General features: G+C 38.1%; 1 pseudogene; it reads right to left on the bottom strand.

Annotated features, from left to right (window-relative positions):
• Nucleotides 1-1,944: 1,944 nt before the first annotated feature.
• LOC123242148 lies at nt 1,945-3,298 on the bottom strand (annotated as a pseudogene).
• Nucleotides 3,299-7,200: the final 3,902 nt, after the last annotated feature.

The following is a 7,200-nucleotide window of genomic DNA, read 5'->3' as shown; positions in this document are numbered from 1 at the left end:
AACATCCAAGATGAAAGGGTGACTGACAGTACTTTTTGTTTTTAAACCCTACTTTCCATCTTAGAATCAATACTGTGCATTGGTTCTAAGGCAGAAGAGCAGTAAGAACTAGATAATGAGGATTTAAGTGACTTGCCCAGGGTCACACAGAAAGTATATAAGGCCATATTTGAACCTAAGACCTCCTATCTCTAGACCTACCTCTCAATCTCCTGAGCTATCTAGCTGCCCTTTGCTTGACAGTGTCAAAATCTACTTAGAGGTGAATAAAAGAAAAGGTCATTATATCTATTTCTATAAAGCTAGATAGAAAAGCAAATTGGCCCAAGATTTTATTCAAGTTAAAACAAAATAAAACAACTGTTTCAAGTCCTTCTTCATTAAGACCCTTGTGCTCTTGAACAACTTTCTTAATCACAATTTCTTAGGGGTTGGACTAGCTGACTTCTAAGAGTTTTTTTGGTTCTAATTCTGTAGTCCAATGTTTATTTCTAATGAATTGAGATAAGTGTCTGAGTGCAGATTTAAACATAGAAAGATCAGTCTTCCCAATTCTGTGCCTAGTACTCTATCCACTGAGCCACACGGTTGCCCTGGATTTTGCCATAGGCACCAATATTTCAGGCAAAATTTCTAACTTTAAAAGTTAAGGGATAAGAGAGAGGAGACAGTCTGCCTTCTTTTCTTAGGTCTTCATCTTAAGTTAAACTGTCTCCGTGTAATGCTTCTTGCCCCAACTCCAAATTCCTATAGGGAGATGATTGCCTGCCCACTCCAACATCAAGTGAATGTCTCCGGTGGAGATTCTTATTTATTTAGGGCTTTGGTAATGATAAATTAATTAAGATTGGGGTAGGGTGGTAAGACTAACTCTATAGAAAATAGTAGTTGTTTAGTTTAATTTTCATTCTGGTTTGGAAAAGTATACTTAATGTGGAATGATACTAGGTATAGCCAGTATAATTTTTGGAAGCTTCTGTAAGGATAGAATTCCAATGATTTTTCCCATACTACTGGCAAAAATAATTATTTTTATTTTAAATGTTTTTTTAAATTTTATATTATTTTTAGCATCACAGTCTAGAATAAAAAGTCCATTCTAAAAGTATTGTCATTCAAAAAAATTCCCACATTAGCCATGTTGAAAGAAAGAATGAAAAGAGCATGTAACTTCCATCTGCATTCTGGGTATATCACTTCTCTCTCTGGAGGTGAGTAGTATATTTCATCATAAATCCTTTGGAATTGTAGTTGATAGGTCTTCAGTCAGTCAGAGTTGATTTTCTTTACAATATTGATGGTACTATACAAAATTCTTGCCTGATTCTGCCCACTTCACTTTGTATCAATATATACAAATTTTCCTAAGTTTCTCTGAAACCATCCCTTTGTCATTTCTTATAGGACAATAGCATTCCATCACATTCAAATCCCAAACCTGTTCAGGCATTCCCCAATTTATGGGCATCCTCTTAGTTTCCAAAAGATAATTACTTTTAATGGGCTCTTCCCCCACTCTTAACACTGTAATTAACTACAAAGAAGGGGGGGGTGGATTTTTAATCAGCACCTAGAGCTTTTTTCTCTTCTATCTAGGAAAAGCAAAAGAAAAGTGGAAAGAAAACTAAGTTTAAAACCTACTTTAGAACATGCCATTTTAAAAACAATTTGCAAGCTGTTTTTTTTTTCATAAAGGCTAGAGCAGTACCATCCATCTTCTTTGTCTTCTGAGTCTACATTAGGATTTGGAAAAAAACTATAACTAAGATTGTTAAATAGTGAGTGGTAGCAAATAAAATTTAGAGAAAGGAGACAATAGGTATCGACTTTAAATTCAAGCTAAAACTTATTTTTCTACTTGTTGGTTTCTTATGTTAACTTGTAAATAACTACCAAGTAGTTAGAAAACCCACCTTTTTTTTTAAAGGTGAGTTTCATTTTTATTGACTTTTAGTGACCACAGAGGACATTTTCACAGAACAGAAAAAAAGAGAAAGACCTAGCATGCGAAGAAAAATAATACACATTAATATTCCTCACCTTCACCTTCATCTTCCCTGTCTGCACTATCTGCTCCAACCTCCTCATAATCCTTCTCCAGGGCTGCCATATCCTCCTGTGCCTCAGAGAACTCTCCTTCCTGCATGCCGTCCCCCACATACCAATGAACAAAGGCATGTTTGGCAAAATCAAATCAAACTTGTGGTCCAGGTGAGCCCAGGCCTCAGCAATGGCTGTGGTGTTGCTCAAAATACATACAGTCCTCTGTACCTTGGCCAGGTCACCACCAGGAACCACAGTGGGAGGGTGATAATTGATGCCAACCTTGAAGCCAATTGGGCACCAACCCACAAACTGGATGCTATGCTTTGTCTTAATGGTGGCAATGGCGGCATTGACATCTTTGGGGACCACATCCCCACAGTACAGCAGGGGGTGTAAGCCATGTATTTATCGTGGCGAGGGTCACATTTCATCATCTGGTTGGCAGGCTCAAAGCAAGCATTGGTGATCTCTGCTATAGTCAGCTGCTCATGGTAGACCTTCTCAGCAGAGATGACTAGGGTGTATGTGGCCAGGGGGAAATGGATTCGGGGGTAGGGCACCAAGTTGGTCTGGAATTCTGTCAGATCAACATTCAGGGCACCATCAAATCTTAGAGAGGCAGTGATGGGAGGACACAATTTGACTAATAAGGCGATTCAGATTAGTGTAGGTTGGGCATTCAATATCAAGGTTTCTGCAACAGATCATAGATAGACTCATTGTCTACCACAAAGACACAATCAGAGTGTTCCATCATGGTGTGAGTGGTCAGAATGGAGCTGTATGGGTTCAACTACAGCTGTGGAAAGCTGTGGGGCTGGGTAAATGGAGAACTCCAGCTTGGACTTCTTACCGTAATCAACAGACAGCCTTCCCATCATCAGAGAGGTGAAACTAGAGCCAGTCCCACCACCAAAGCTGTGGAAAACCAAGAAGCCTTGAAGACCCGTGGACTGATCAGCAAGCTTCTGAATTCTGTCCAGAACCATGTCGATGATTTCCTTGCCAATAGTGTAGTGTCCACGGGCATAGTTATTGGCAGCATCTTCCTTGTCAGTGATCAGCTGCTCAGGATGGAAGAACTGGCAGTAGGCTCCAGTTTGAATTTCATCAATAACAGTTGGTTCCAGGTCTACAAACATACCATGGGGAACATGCTTGCTAGTCCCTGTTTCACTAAAGAAGGTATTAAAAGAATCATGTCCGCCATCCCCCCAATGGTCTTGTCACTTGGCATCTGCCCATCAGCCTGGATACCATGCTCCAGGCAGTATAGCTCCCAACTCTTTATACCTTTTGGGAAACCTACCAAGACTAATCATAAACAGGTGTGTAAACCTCTTTGCAGTCAATAGCTATGGTATTAGGGACTGGACAGCTATAAGAAATAAAATGCAAAGGTCAAACTGGGCTTCCTGAGAAGAAACTTTAACCCAATAGAGAACCTTCAAAAGTACTTAACATTTCATTATATACAAAACATGGGGTGTCTGGCACTGGGGATTTCTCAAAAGGACAGTAGTAAACTGGGGCATCCAGATTTCATGTTGACACTTATAAAAAGGATTAGCTCATTTGTGCTGTTATTTTATTTAACAGTTACAATTTCATGGAATAATCAAGAAGATGAGTCCTCCATGTCATTCTTTTTTCTATAGTGGAGTAGAAGTTCCCAGGGCTATTCTTAGTCACTTCCTACCTTTCCAGGCTTCTTACATCTTCCTCCTCAACAAGTACTTTCATCCAGTGGCACTAACTTCCTTGATGTTCCATGAACAAGACACTAGATCTCTCCACTTCTGGGCTTCTGACATTATTTCCAGCTATAGCCTCTACCTAGATTGTTTGTTTTCCCTCCTCATCTCCACCTACTGACTTCATTGTCTTCCTTTAAGCCCCAACTAAAATTGGATCTTTTATAGGAATCCTTATTGATGGTAAAATTTCTCTTGATGATGATGATGATGATGATGATTTGGTAAGTAGGGATAGGTGAAAAATTTTCCCATTTACTGCTACCCTCTGAAAAAAAATGAAATATAGAACCATATGTTAATCAAGACTAGTCAAGTGGGGGGCAGCTGGGTAGCTCAGTGGAGTGAGAGCCAGGCCTAGAGACAGGAGGTCCTAGGTTCAAACCCGGCCTCAGCCACTTCCCAGCTGTGTGCCCCTGGGCAAGTCACTTGACCCCCATTGCCCACCCTTACCAATCTTCCACCTATGAGACAATACACCGAAGTACAAGGGTAAAAAAAAAAAAAAAAAAAAAAAAAAAAAAAAAAAAAGACTAGTCAAGTGAAAACACTGTTGACCTCCAAAAATGAATTTCTTATTCTACATATTGGTTCTTCATTTCTCTTTCATTCTTCTTTATTAGTTCTGCAGAATCATGGCCGGTTATTTAGTTGATCAGCATTCTTTCAAAAGTGCTATTTTTTATAATATTGATGTTATAATATAAAATGTTCTTTTGATTCTATTTGCTTCACTCTGCACTAGTACATATGAGTTTTTCCATGTCTCTTTGAAATAATTTTCCTTCATTTTTAATAGCACAATTCCTCTTCCTCCTCTTCCTCCTCCTCTTCCTATTCCTCCTCTTCTTTTTCTTCTTCCTTTTCTTCCTCTTTTTCTTCCCCTTACCTTCTGTCTTAGAATCAATATTGTGCATTGGTTCCAAGGCAGAACAACAAGAGTTAGGCAATGATGGTTAAGTTTCTGAGGCCAAATTTGACCTTCTGTCTCTAGGTCTGGCTCTCAATCCATTGAATCACTTAGCTGCCTTTCATAACTCTTTCTTCAAAGAACTATTCAATGTGCTGGTTTTCCTCTACCTCTTTAGTTCATGTCTTATATGGATTACTTTTTGGGATACATTTTGTTTTGACTCACCAGTCTAGTCAACAGCTAAACCCAACCCCAACTCTCCTAAAAAAGAAACAACTTTGAAGTAAGTATAGCATGACTGAAATTGAGAGTATCTGGTACTTTTTGCTGAATTGGTTTACCAACTAATATAATAAAGGATGGATGTGTTCTTCAGCTTTGATTAGTGAGGTAGGTACAATATTACTTGTCTTTGACCCAATTTCTGGTACGATTTAGTATTGTCTTTATTTACATTATTATAATTGCGTACATTTTGTTTCTTTTTGTTCTATTTTATTCACCCTATATCACTATGTTTCTTTATATTCTTTATGATCATTATTCCTTATGGCATACTAATATTGTATTACATTTTTACCACAGTTTGTTTATCCATAAGCCAATTTGAGAGCATATATTTTGGTTCTAGCTTTTGTAATCACAAGTGATTTTGTGGAGAATTATTTTATATATTTCCTCCATTTTAAAAAGTGAAAGCCATCTCTGGTACATAATCGGTATGTCATAGCCTACTAATGCCTATCATGCATCTTTCCTTGTTCTTTGGACAACCCATGATTTTGATTTTTTGATGGTCTATTCATATCCCATTTTAAACTTAAATTTCTTTCATAGAGATGGCTTGTAGAGATCTCATGTCTTCTTCCAAATCTCACTAAAGAAAATAATTTTTAAAATTTTATTTATTTAGAACATTTTTCCATGGTTACATAATTCATTGTTTTTTCCCATCCCTCTTTACTCCCCACTCCCACTGCTGACAAGCAATTCCACTGGGTTATACATGTATCATTGTTCAAAACCTATTTCCATGTTATTCATATTTGCATTAGAATGATCTTTTAAAATAAAAACCCTAATTATATCCCTATCAAAGTACATGATTGATCATATACAGTTCTTTCCCTGGATATGGATAGCATTCTTTCTCATAAATTCTTCTGGATTATCCTGGATTATTGCATTGCTGCTAGTAGAAAATTACATTTGATTGTACCACAATGTATCAGTCTCTGTGTACAATGTTCTCCTTGTTCTTCTCTTTTTACTCTGCATCAATTCCTGGAGGTCTGTCCAGTTCATATAGAAATCCTCCAGTTCATCATTCCTTTCAGCACAATAGTATTCCATCACCATCAGATACCATAATTTGTTCAGCCATTCCCCAGTTGATGGACACTCCCTCTTTTTCCAATTTTTTTGCCACCACAAAGTACACAGCTATAAAATTTTTTGTATAAGACTTTTTCCTTATTATCTCTTTGGGGTACAAACCCAGCAGTGGCATGGCTGGACCAAAGAGCAAGTATTCTTTTAAACTTCTTTGCACATAATTCCAAATTGCTCTCCAGAACGGTTGGACCAATTCACAACTCCACTAGCAGTGTATTAGTGTCTCAATTTTGCCACATCCCCTCCAACATTTCTGACTTTCCTTTGCTTCTATATTGGCCATTCTGCTAGGTGTAAGGTGGTACCTCAAAGTTGTTTTATTTTGCATTTCTCTAAACAGGAGGTATATAGAACACTTTTTCATGTGTTTATTGATAGTTTTGATTTCTTTATCTGAAAACTACCTATTCATATGCCTTGACTATTTGTTGTCGATTGAGGATCATCATATATTTTTTAAACATTTATTAATATTTATTTTTTAGAAAAGCATCATATATTTTTTATTACATTTATTAATATTCATTTTTAACATGGTTACATGATTCATGCTCCTCCTTTCCCCTTCAACCCCCCCCCCCCCGCGCCCCCTCTACCCATGCGCATTTCCACTAGTTTTGTCATGTGTCCTTGATCAAGACCAATTTCCAAATTGTTGGTAGTTGCATTGGTGTGGTAGTTTCAAGTCCACATCCCCAATCATGTCCACCCCAACCCATGCGTTCAAGCAGTTGTTTTTCCTATATGTTTCCTCTCCTGCAGTCCCTCCTCTGAATGTGGGCAGCGTCTTTACCATAAATGCCTCAGAATTGTCCTGGGTCATTGCATTGCTGCTGGTTCTGAGGTCCATTACATTCGATTTTACCACAGAATGTCAGTCTCTGTGTATAGAGTTCTTCTGGCTCTGCTCCTTTCGCTCTGCATCAGTTCCCGGAGGTCTCTCCAGTTCGCCTGGAACTTCTCCAGTTTATTATTCCTTTTAGCACAATAGTATTCCATCACCCGCATATACCACAGTTTGTTCAGCCATTCCCCAATTGAAGGACATACCCTCCTTTTCCAATTTGTTGCCACCACAAAAAGCGCAGCTAT

The sequence above is a fragment of the Gracilinanus agilis genome, chromosome 3, assembly GCF_016433145.1.
Source record: "Gracilinanus agilis isolate LMUSP501 chromosome 3, AgileGrace, whole genome shotgun sequence".
Lineage (NCBI taxonomy): Eukaryota > Metazoa > Chordata > Mammalia > Didelphimorphia > Didelphidae > Gracilinanus > Gracilinanus agilis.
The sequence above is the reverse complement of the archived record's forward strand: the minus strand, read 5'-3'. Positions and strand labels throughout refer to the sequence as shown.